Source organism: Pelecanus crispus, chromosome 5, assembly GCF_030463565.1.
Source record: "Pelecanus crispus isolate bPelCri1 chromosome 5, bPelCri1.pri, whole genome shotgun sequence".
NCBI lineage: Eukaryota > Metazoa > Chordata > Aves > Pelecaniformes > Pelecanidae > Pelecanus > Pelecanus crispus.
The window spans coordinates 15,130,509-15,142,639 of NC_134647.1; the positions used below are offsets into that span (position 1 = coordinate 15,130,509).

At 45.8% G+C, this 12,131-nt stretch overlaps 1 protein-coding gene across 7 annotated transcripts in view; it reads right to left on the reverse strand.

Annotated features, from left to right (window-relative positions):
• PTPN4 (protein tyrosine phosphatase non-receptor type 4) overlaps window positions 1–3,612 on the reverse strand; it is a 116,030-nt gene extending 112,418 nt beyond the window's left edge. For 5 of the 7 annotated variants that reach the window (XR_012831084.1, XR_012831085.1, XM_075711703.1 and 2 more), the window contains exon 1: window positions 3,579–3,612. The gene's annotated coding sequence lies outside the window, so the exon portion shown is untranslated. Of the gene's footprint in view, window positions 1–2,516; window positions 2,562–2,583; window positions 2,627–3,578 lie in introns of those variants that run through there. The other 2 variants (XM_075711702.1, XM_075711701.1) reach the window with 2 other exon arrangements.
• Between the last annotated feature and the right edge of the window lie 8,519 nt (window positions 3,613–12,131).

A 12,131-nucleotide genomic window follows, 5' to 3' on the forward strand; every position in this document is an offset into this window, starting at 1 on the left:
TTTTTGTGCTAATTCATTGGATTACAAGTCCTCAAGGAAAAACACCCTCTGTTCCCAAACAAGCATATATGAACAGCTGGCCCAGACAGCAAAGACCTTCTGTTGTATTACCAGGCCACTCTTCAGCTCTTTTGGTTTTGACTCCTGCTCAGGCCATTCTCCCCTCCCCTTTTTCTTCCACCTTCACAGTTCCTTCTTTCCACTACAAACAAACCCATATTATATGCACACACAAACCATTTTTACAGTTGTTTAGGTTGGAGCACAATAAAACCCATGAGAATTTTGTCTGGCCATTTTATGAAAAGTGACAGCACCAGAGTGAAAGTGTGGTATTTAAAAAAAAAAAAAAAAAAAGCACCATCAACCATCTGCTGAAAGATTCTCTTGTTTGACCATTTTTATAATTGGTGAGAATGGAAGTGAGGTAACACAAAAACAGGACGTGAAGGCATGGGATTCATGTGATCTTGTACCAAATTTAAACCCACACTGGGCGGGGGGGGGTGGGGGGGTGTGCAGCAGGGAGGGACAAGGCAGAATCAGGACGTCTCAGAGGATCTAACTAATGGTCATATGAAGACCTAAGAAGACAGACCACAGAAACGTCCCATTTATCAATTTAAGAAAAATAGTCTAACATTGACTTCAACAACAAAAATGCATGCACATGCCTACTATTTGTTTTAATTAAGTTTTGATCAGCTGGAAAGTTAAAACAGAATTTTTAATCCATCATAATGTTCAGAAGATGCTTAACCCAACTGATTTGTCTCGTCCAAAGGTCTAAACTGCCACAAGGAAGCCATTCTGTCTTTGTTTCCCATACACAGGTTAGCTTACGGGACTAAAGTGAACCATCCTGAGTATGGTTCCCCGAATATTCAAACTTGTAACTTCCACTCAGTTCTCCAGAACATACTTGTAGAGTTCGCATTCCACTTTTTATATCCGAGCATAAATCAATGCACAAAACTTCCATGTACATTCAACAAAACATTCATAAAATAACCCAAGGATAATAAGACCCCAGTGAGATGGAGCCCCCAAACACTGATCAGGACCTTTCAGCAGTGCTAAGTTACAGTATGAAAGCAATTAAAAAACAAACAAACAAACAAACAAACCCAAACCAAAAAAACACGCACTATGAAAAACCAACAACTCCTCTTTTTCACAAAATAATCATGTCCCACACTATTGTATTAGGCTGTTACTCTGGGCACCGACCCTGCAGCTCTTTGCACACGCAGAAGCCTATATGACACGCCACACAAAGACAAAGGTTAACAACAAAACATTCACACACAGCAAATGCTCACAATAAACATCAGCCTAGTGTCTACAGAATGAATGTTTGAGCTCCAGTTCCTGCAGTGAGTTTTGTGCAGGTGGATCCCTCTGCCCAAACAGGGGTCACTGCAGGATCAGAGCCAAAATGATGTACCCTGGGTATTAACTTACCATATATTCCAAATATGCTAATGGCAGCGACATGTAAATAGTACTACATGAACCCTGTTCGTTAATAGAGAGCTCATCCACTCCATAGAGCAATTAGCATTGCTTCTAAGATTACAGGATTTTGCTTTTATTCATGTTTTATAAACGTAGCTGCTAATAATAAATTAATTCTAGTCACAGAAAAAACAGTATAGGCTTAACTTGCCTGTTGCTACAGTGTAAGTATACCCAACCCTGAAAGTATTTTTAGCAAGGGTGTTCAATCAATACTGCTATGTACAACCTAAATTAGACATTAGCAGGACAACAGAATTGTAAAGCATGGCCACAAACAACACATTTTATGGAAAATTTTACTAAACAAGAAATAAACATCAAAGTAAAGCCTAAGTAGGGTTTCCGATTCCAAACAGGCTTAACTGCAATCACAAGGAAAATGTACCAAAAGGTAAAATATTAATACATTTCTGCTTTTGAGGAAAATGCGTTTGTATTCCAACGTTTAGTCTAACTTAAAAAAAACCCTACAAATAAAGACATGAATATAATCTAAAAATACACAGAAACTGTAATTACAACAAAATTCTCTCAAGAAATCAGACCAACAGTTACATTTCTAAGTTTATAAAGCCTAAACGTGCCTGGGGAATGTACAGACACCCATGTACGTATTTGTAAGCTTATCACCCGGAATCATATTTTATCAACATGGTGCAAGCCAGAGTCACGCCAATATGTAAAAACAACTTTTTAGGTCAGTGAAGCAAGAAATCCATTGTCGAGAAAATGGCATCCGTAAGATTACGATACTGAATATTTTATGTTTAGGCAATGAACTGGAAAACTTTCCTACAACATACGCGCCTAATAAGAAAATGGTTTTACCAATGCTAATCTAACTCATTCTTGTATTCCAGCAACACACATTTAACGATGTGACGAGCTCATGAACGCCTGCATGCGTGCGAACACACCAGTGGCTCCCAACATTACAGGGCAGTTATTTGCCAGTAACAAGCAGGCAAACGTGTGCACTCACAAAACCCCCTTACCCTTCAACACAGAGTTTAGCTCAGGGCAAGAGAAATGCCCAGCGGGTGAGAAAATGTATGTGCATACCGTAGTCTAACAATTATTCTTCAGCAGAGATCCATTAGCACTTCTGTAAAATACATAAGTCACATAAATATTTTCTATCTCACAGTTAAAAAAAATTATAACAGCTTGCCCACACTGAAGTCCTGGAAGGGTGCAAGCAGCAGCACAAAGTTCATTCACGTCTATTTTACATCTGAACGACATATATTCTTTGAATGGGCAAGTGGTGGGAACATTTCGCCTACACTGGCGGCTACCTAGTTTTAGCAACCAGCTCTTGGTGATTTTTGAAAGGAAAAAGACGTTATTCCTCTTCCAGCTGGTGCTGCCACAGTGTACAGGAGTTAACCCATCACCAGGTACGCCGAAAGCCTCTGTCGCATATAGACACGCGCGATTATACAAGCCTTCTGCTTGCGGGAGATACTAAAAATGTACCAGAGGAATGCAACGACAGCACTCAAGCCCATTTTCCCTGCCCATAACCAGGGCAACGCGCACATGTGCCTAGAAAGCACAGGAACGCAAACTTTCATATTAAACGTACCAAAAAAAATTTTAAAAAAATTAAGAAATAATTCCGTTTCAGGCGTGCAGCTGAGTTTACCGCGTTCTACAGACCCCGCACCGCCCCCGACCTGCCCGTTCCCCCGGGGCTCTGAGCGAGCCCTCTCCGCGGGCCGGCGCTCGGCTTCACCCCCCCCCCCCCCCAAAAAAAAAAAAAATCCCTTCGCCAAAGCGGAGCGGGACCCCCTTCCTTTGCGGCGGGGGGAACAGAAGGGGTCCCGCACCCCCCCTTCGCCCCCAAAAAGGGCTCTCGGCAGCGCCGCTCCCCGCCAGCGCCGACCTGTGCGCGAAGTTGCGGGGGGGGGGGGGTGGTGCGGCGGCCCCTCGGCCCCGCAGCCGGCGGGGGGGGGTGGGCAGAGCGCAGGAATGCGGCGCGCAGCCCCCGCCGCCGCCGCCGCCGCCCCTCTCCCCGCCGCCGGGAGAGCCGAGCGCCGCGGCGGCCGCCTTACCTTCACATGCGAGCCACGTCCTGCCAGATGGAGCGGGGAGCGGGGAGCGGAGGGAAGAGGCGCGGGGGCTGCGCTCGCCGCTGCCGCCCCGCGACCCCCCGCGCGCGCACGCGGGCACGCGCCGCAGACGCTCGGGCGCGCGCGCAGGGCCGGCACCGCACCGCACCGCCCCGCAGCCCCGCGCGCGGGAGCGGGCGCGCCGCCGGCCGCCCTCAGTTCCCCCGCAGCGACCGCCCCGGCCGCGGCCTCGGGAGCAGCGACGGCAGCCGCCCCGCGCCCAGCCGCGGCGGCGGGGACCGCATCGTACGGCGGCGGCTGGGCCCGGGCAGCGGGAGCGGGGGGACGAGCCGGGGGAGGAGGGGACGGGGAAGCCCCGGCGTGGGGAGGCGGAGGGGGAAGGCGGCGGAGCTCCCCCCCTCCGGCCTCTCCCTCCCGCCCTGTCCTCACAGCGACCGGCCGGAGGGGGCGGCGAGGCGGGAGCCGGGGCGCGGGCGGGCAGGGCAGGGCGGCGCGGGCCGGGGCCCCCCCGCACGGGGCACGGCGCCGCCTCGCACGCAGCCCCGGCCGGCAGGCGGAGGGCACCGGGGAGGGGAGAGGCGGCGGGGCTCTGCGGAGGCGCCCTCCCTGCCGGGGAGCGGGCGAGCGAGCGAGCGTCTGTGCGGGAGAAGGTGGGAGGAACAGCAGCCTCCTCCCCTCATAGCCGCCCTCCCGCCTCATACGGGCAGCACTGGCAGCATAGCAACCAACATGGCGGCTGCGCAGTCACCCGGTGGCGGGCGGGGGGGGGAGTGGAGCCAGGCCGGCAGAACTCGCGAGAGTCGAACGGGAAGTGGGCGGTGCCCTTCCCCTGGGATTGGCCAGGCTGCTTGTCCGTAAAGCAGAGAAGGCAGGGCTGAGGGGCCACGCCTCGGCGTGATTGCGTGGCTCCGCCATCAATCAGGGGGAGGGCGCGCCACGTCCGTCCGTGAGCGTGGATTGGCCGCCTGAGCCGTCAGTCGCGGCCGCAGGGCCGCTGCGCGCGCCCCGGCCTGCTGCGCTGCTCAGCCGGCAGCGGCGGCCGCCGCCGCCGCCTCACGCCGCTCTGGCCTGGCTCGGCGGGAGAGGCCGTTCCTGGGGGGGGTTGTGGCTGTGGGGACCCCGGGCTGGTCTGGCCGCTGCTCCCGCCACGGCACGTTAGGCCGAAGCCGCCGCCGTCAGCGCAGGCAGCTCCTGGGGCCTCCGGAGTGCCCGCAGAGAGCGAGGTCCGGGCAGAGCGGGGATCCCCCCCCGTTCAGAAACGGGGCTGTGGAAGGGCGGGGTGAAACCGCAGCCTTCGCGATAACCTGTGCTAGCTGGGTGGGGTGGGAGAGGTGAAGCCTCTGTGCGCCCTGAGGGGCAGCCCGGGGCCCCTCCTGCCGGGGGGCGCAGGGCCGGAGCCGCCCTGCGGGGCAGGCCCGGGGACGCAGCGGGGCAGCAGCCCGGGCCCGGAGGGCTGGCGGGGACGCGGGAGTGCGATGAGAAAGCAGAGCCGAGGGAAGCATTTAACAAGGGCGGTGAGCTACTGCCGGCCTGAACAGTCGCGATAATGTGCTTCGGTGACATGGCGGCTAACTGGTGCCTCTCGATTTCATGGGGCTTGCAAGTAGTTCGAGTGCAAGTGCCAGGCCAGGGCAGTGTCACTTAACTGGCAGCAAGTCTGGATTGACATCAGGGCTGCCGGGGAGTCAAAACCGCTACCGTGGGAGGAAGTGAGCCAGAGGGAGGGAATGGGGATGTGTTAATGGGGTAACCTTCGGTCTTGGCCACACGTCCACCTGGCCTCACCCTGCAAACGTCCAACAGAGTCATTTCTGCCCGTGGGTCCTTGCCAGAGTTCTCCAAGGTGCGAGGCGTGCTGTGCCTCTCGGCCACATAAACATTTTCATATGCGGCCCATGGGAAGGTTGGCTTTGCAAGACAGTTTAACACAACTCAGTGCTTTCATGCATTTATACTATGTGTGAAAGGGTTTGGTTAAAAATGCCTTTAATGTCCATTTATTAAAATACAACCTCTCACAACGAGCTCTTTACCAAACAACAGACGCACAGAATATATGGTTGGGAATGAGTTCTTGGATTTCACAGTTAAATTCCCAACCATAGCAAGATGCAGAATAATACTAAGGGAGTTTGCATGTACTCTTCTAATTAGGAAGCTTTCTAAAATCTCATTCTTTTGATGTTTGGAAACCACCTGTACATTTCCAGCCTAAATTGTTCTTGTGCCAATTTTGTTCTTTTGCTTAAATAGCCCTTCTGTCTTAGCAGTGTTTACCCCCAATTATTTTTTAGGAAGCAGTCGTACCACCTTCATTTTACTAGGCTAAATAATCTAAGCCCTCTTAGCCTCCTCTCCCTTTTTCTGAGTGAGCTTTAGGAAACGCAGGATTCTCCAGTTGCCTCATCTTCTTTCAGGACTAAGTTGAATCGGGGTTGGAAGACTGAATTTGGGGAAGGCAGTCAAGCAGGAATTTTAGATAACACACAATCTCTGGAGCACTTTTAAATAATAGACTTTTTAATGATTATGATTAGAAAAGACTCATAAATTGCTGTTATTTAAACTTTATTAATGAAAGTCTATAAATAAGATGGCAAAGTTTGAACTGTGAACGTTTCTCCTGAATTGAACAATTCCTGATGATTTCATAAAGCCCCAAAATAACACACACAGCATCAGTAATGCCATTCCTTATCACGTCCACATTGCTCCAGCACTTCTCGAACATTTCCATAGTTATATTGACAAACCGATTGCGGTGCATCTAGAGACATCCAATAACTGCATCCTGCATTTCTGAACTACTACCAGCCTCTCGAGCGGTGGGCAAGATACGTTCTTCTGTGCATTAAAGGGATCCTTAGCTGCAGAGTTGTCTCGGTTTCCTGATAATTCTCTTTCAGATCATGGCAAATTTATTCACAAATTGCATAGATAGATTTTAATCCATTTGCACATAAGCTTCAAAGTCTGCCTCTCACATTTTCATATAATTTTCTTTGCTTGTGCCTGGTTTATGTCAAACATACAGTTATGTTCAATTTGGGAATAACAATAATTAATACATTACTTTATACAGAGTGTGTAATAGAGAAGCAATCCAAACCACTCAACGTGACTGTAGAACTACACAACATTTGTTTGGCAAATGTAACCTTAAGCTGTCACGAAAGGATAAATTTTGCTAATCTACCACAAAATTGGTGACACATACAGATATTAAAGGCTGGATGTTCCAAAGTTACTTCCTCGCAATACATTATTATTCCTGTAATTCGTTGTTTGCAGAAGGCTTGATTCAAAGCCTGAAGTAAAGGCAGTGGAAGATTCCCACCATGTGCAAAGTACTTCAGGTCAGGCCTACATTGCAAGAGCGCTAAATGTTTTAAAAATAGATATTGAGACAAAGTTCTCCAGCTCATGCTCTTACAACATCAATGGAGCAAAACTGCACTGCAGGATATTTGCATACAGACTTTGCTCAAACCTTATAATGTAGAGTTCAGCACAGAACTTACTTTGCAGAATTCTAGTTTCTGAGGTACGTTACATACCCTGAGTGATCACTTCCCAAAATTATGAATGAAAGAGAGAAAGCAAACTAAAACGTGACTCTGTCATTATTTACTCGAAAGAGAAAACATTGCTTTCATATGTAAAAGGTGCATTCAGCTCCCTTTTCTTTCAGCAGCGTGGCTTTTTTATATAACAGCAAGTTTTCGGCTGCAGTCTGCCTGCGCATACGAGCAATGAAAGCTGCCTTTTGCATAGATGCTTCGCATAGCAAGAGCTTAATTTTCAAGCCAGTGCATGGGGATTTATCTGTACTACCACTGATGCGTTTTGGGGAGGATATGTTATCTCATGACTAGTAATGTCCTGCTAGTAAAACACCAGTATCTTAAACCATTTTGTGCAAGGTAAACCTCACAGCTCTCGTATAAATGTAGGAACAAACAAAAGCTTCTCCTTTACTTAATAGATCTGTGGTATGTGTTTGTGCCAACAACCTTATTACTCATGCAAGACCTGCCAACCAAGCTGTGATAATTTATGTGAGAGAAATGTGTATTAAAAATGTGAATGGGATTTTAAACCTCTCACTGAAATACCATGCAAAATGCTTTGTTGCCAAGATGGCATACTTAAACACTGCATTACAGCAATTCAAGATGAATGACTCTCACCACAGGTGGAGTTTAGCTGGGAAAGGAGCAGGAGACAAGGCACTTAATCTTAACACTAAGATCAAGTATAATGTATGTTTAATAGCAGAAACAGTTTCTATAAAGTGGGCTCCTGATTCAGCAAAACACTTTGACACACCTTGCTCGTGGAAAATTCAGGGGCACAGGCACAACCTTAAAGTGGGATTGGCCAAATCCCGTGTGGAGCGTGCCACTGACCAGCGTGAACAGCAGGCAAGTTTGTGCTTGAACATGGCTTTGGGATCACTGTTAAAACGTAGTATTGACATAAATACCGAGCATGCTTGTTCAGCAGTGTCCTAGGTAATCTACAGGGACAGAATCATTTCACTCTTTGGGGTGGGGACTAACTTTCTCTTTACGTTTGTGCAATGCCTGGTGCAATAGGGCTCCACAATGCTAGTTGTTAGAATACTGTAAAATAATAATTTGTGTTAATACGCTTGCTGCAGCTATTATCCAGTTTGGAGGCTGTCTGTATTTCTCTTAAAAATATATTTAAAAGATAACCCTCTAGGAATACACTGAGAATGAAAGCTGATGGAAACATCAGTAGCTACAGTCGCTAGACCACATTTTGCTAAGTCCGTTTTTCTCCAGCTAGCCTTCAACAAACCCCTTTGCCTTTAACATGCATCAAAGTAGCACAAGGTTGCATTTTTAGATACCCACTGCAAATACCTGAGCCTTTTGGGCATGCCATCTGTGCATTCACTTGTCAAATACTGTTATTTTCTGCTTCTGTCCAAAAGAGGAATAGCATAAAGTCTGGCAAGTTAAATATAAAACCATAATAAAGTAGGCCAAAAAATATTTTGAAGCATAAAAACTTTTCCAAATACATCAAGAACAGAAGATCTGCCAGACAACATGAGGAACAAGCAGGCAACAGAGGTATAACAGAAGCATTCAAGGAAACCACAGGAGAAAAGCTAAGTACTTTTTTTCTACCACTGTTCTTTATGGTGGATTTTGAAGTGATTGCCACAACAAAACCTTTTTTAGGGGCACAGTCAGAAAAAAACACTTACAAAACTTAGTATGTATGGGTTTGGAGCCAGTCAGTAAATTGTACGGTACCTGCCTGCCAGGACAACGTGTTTCTCACCCCAGGGTTCTAAAGGAACTTGGATCTGCAATCACCAAACTATTAACTGTGCTTTGTAATTTATGGTTTGGAGTGAATTCTGTTCTGGAGGAATGGAAAGTGGCATATGACATTCCGATTTTTAGAAAAGACTTCAGGGAAAACCTAGAAACAACAGACCAGTCAGTCTAACACATGGCTCATCACCATATAATGCAAAGAGATGGAAACTGCAAATCTGGTAGTGCTTTGAAAATGTCAGCAATGTCAGCAAACGATAAAGAGTAGCTGACTTATATAGTCTTTGTATAAACATGGGGACATTGGAGTCCTTCTCAGCCATAATCCAACTCCCTGTTGGAAGATGACCAAGTATGTACCATCTTCTGCTATCTCCTGCCTCCTCTCTTTCTCTTCCCAGCTTGCCTTTACTCTCAGTCAAATTTCCACAGAAAGGAATTCCAAATGTACAGAGGGAGACAGAGCACGTTCGGGTATCCTCTGGGTATCAGTCTGAACAGTAAGGGGACTGTAGACAACAACATGAAGAACACTTAACATGCATCCTAGATTAAGCAATCGTGTACATGGATTTCCCCAAACATTTTTACAAAGCACAAGAGGGGAACTGCTTTTGTGATTAGTAACTGCTTCAAAAGGAAGGTGGATGGCTAAACGATCACAAAGAAGGGAGTAACCAGTGAGATTCCAAAGGGACCCATGCTTTAAAACACGTTCACAAGTGCTAAGTGAAACAGGATTGAACAGTGAGATGACAGTGTTTTCCGGAATTATTCAGGAAAACCAAAACCATAACTGCTGGCACAAAATAACAACAACAAACATCATGATAAACACTAAGTAGGTGATAAAACAGCAGCTAAAATGCAATAATCACAGATGTCCATAAGAGGAAAACAAAATACCTCTCTACCTGTGCAACATAGTAGGCTCTAAATTAGTTCACATCAGTCAGCAAAGATATTTTGGAGTCACTATGAATAGTTTTCTGATATTGTTATCTCAGTGCTCAGAGAGGCAGTTAGGACTGGTAAGGAAAGAAGAGAATGAAAAAGCAAAGATAAACCATAATGCTACTGTATAAATCCTCAGAAATCATGTTCTTTCCTTTAATACAACACAAAACTCTGCTTATAGCACCTCAGCATGTGGTAGCATCTTAAGCATCTGAATAACATATGATAAGACAGAAAAAAGAGTGACCGGATTGATCAGAAAGATGGAGTGCCTTCTAAGACAGACAGATCAAGTACTCTCGGACTACCTGGAAAATAGATGACAAATGGGAGACATAACACAGGTATCAAAAATCACATCTGTCATGGGAAAGGTGAACAGGGAACAATTACTCATTTCTTATGAGAATCAGGGTGAATCTAATAATATTTTTTCAGACGGAGGTGTAAAACAAACAAAAGGAAGTACTATTTAAACAACATCTGCTTAATTTGGGTAATTCGTTGTCATGAGATATTTTAGGTGCCAGAAATACTAAGGGCTGCAAGAAGTCACTAGACAAATTAATGGAAGAAAAGGCTGCTTTGCAGAGAGATGGACAGAGCCTCCAATTCTTCCCTTAGGTTGAAAGAATTTGAGATGGTAAATAGGAGGAGAAATGAAGCTGTAACTGCTCTGTCCTTATATTTCTACTACAGAAATACTGCAGGGTGCCAGGTTTTCTGGACCTTTGGTGTGACTCAATTCAGTCTTTCTTACATTACAGCTGGAGCAGAAAGACATCTGTCTCAGACCTTTTGCTTCCTATAATATCCTGTGGGTACTGAATATGAGAAATCCTGATAAAACAGTTTAATGAATCAAACATCTAATGAACATTTTTAGAACCTTAAAAGGGATTTGATCAATGTTTTGAGATGAGATCTATAGTGATCTTATTTTAGGCAAACCAGCTGCATGGATATAAAGCCAAAAATGACCATTTAGTTAGACCTCCACTTTGACTTAGCCCAAAGAACCTCACCCAGTAATTTCGGTAGGAAGCCTATAACTTTGGTTTGAGCTATGTTGCATGTTTTAAAATAGTTTTTGCCTTTTCTAGGTCCATCATTAAGCAACCCAGCACTAAGAACTGCCACCAAAGCCTCCTGGCTTTGCAACTTGTCAGAAAATATCTGGAGTATTTGAGAGGAAAGAAAGAAACATGCAAAAAGCAAGAGAGTACCAGTGGGCTCAATTTGTAAGGAATTAGTTCAGTTCTGCTATTGATTTCTTTCTACAGTGACAAAAAAAATTTCCAATTAATATTTTGAAATGAGCAGCTCAGGCATGCAGATTCCAGCTCTACAGGCTTTAATGTTTGGGTTTTTTTTTTTCCTGACTTTACATTGACCTGTATCTGGCTGAATTCTAGGTAACTTTCAGGAAGGTAGACAGTTTTCTTTCAAAGCTAAAAGTCAGATAGCAGTGATTCGAATATGGACACCACATGTGCACAGCTTGCTGCATTTTGTACTGAATGGTATTTACATTTCTGTTGCTAAGATCTCCACTTCTGAGTGAAGGCCATGGCATTTTATTCTCTAAGGGGACGAAGCCTGTGTAGATAAGCAATACACATTCCACCTCTGTAAAGAAGTTGCCGTTGTTGGTTTTGTTTCCTTGACCTGCAAGGCAAGCACTGGAATGAGCCCAGGCTGTCAGATGGGCAGTTTTCATATTCCAGGTCTGCTTCAAGTAAAACATCGGGAAACCTTTTGAAAAACATAAATACATCTAAAAGAAGGGAGGAAAAAATGGCTGCTCTGTCATCCCTTTCTGTTTTGTTGCAGGGGATTTAAAAAAATACTGTAGTTTGGTTACTTTGGCCTTTCACAGGCTTCTTTACAAAAGTTTGCACAGAACTACTCACTCATCTGAAACACAGAGGAGACCGTATGTCACCTCTCACCACTCCGCTGTTTCACAGTTGAGGTTTTGAGGTCGACATTGTCTGCCAACAGCAAGCACCAGTGAAACGCTTTTCCCCCACTGGTAAGCCATAGCCAGAAATGCAGCTCCAGTCCTAAAAACATCTTTCCTCGTTGCAGTATAACATGACGTGTTTCAAAAGTAAATGTTCTTTACGAGTATCTCTAAAGAGAAAATAAGAGTGTTTATTGCCTGTTGTGGTTTGTTTTTACCTTGCATTAACAATCTATTTGAGTATGCAGTACAGAAAACTGCCAAATTTGACCTTTCCTAAGAAAAAGGCAAAAG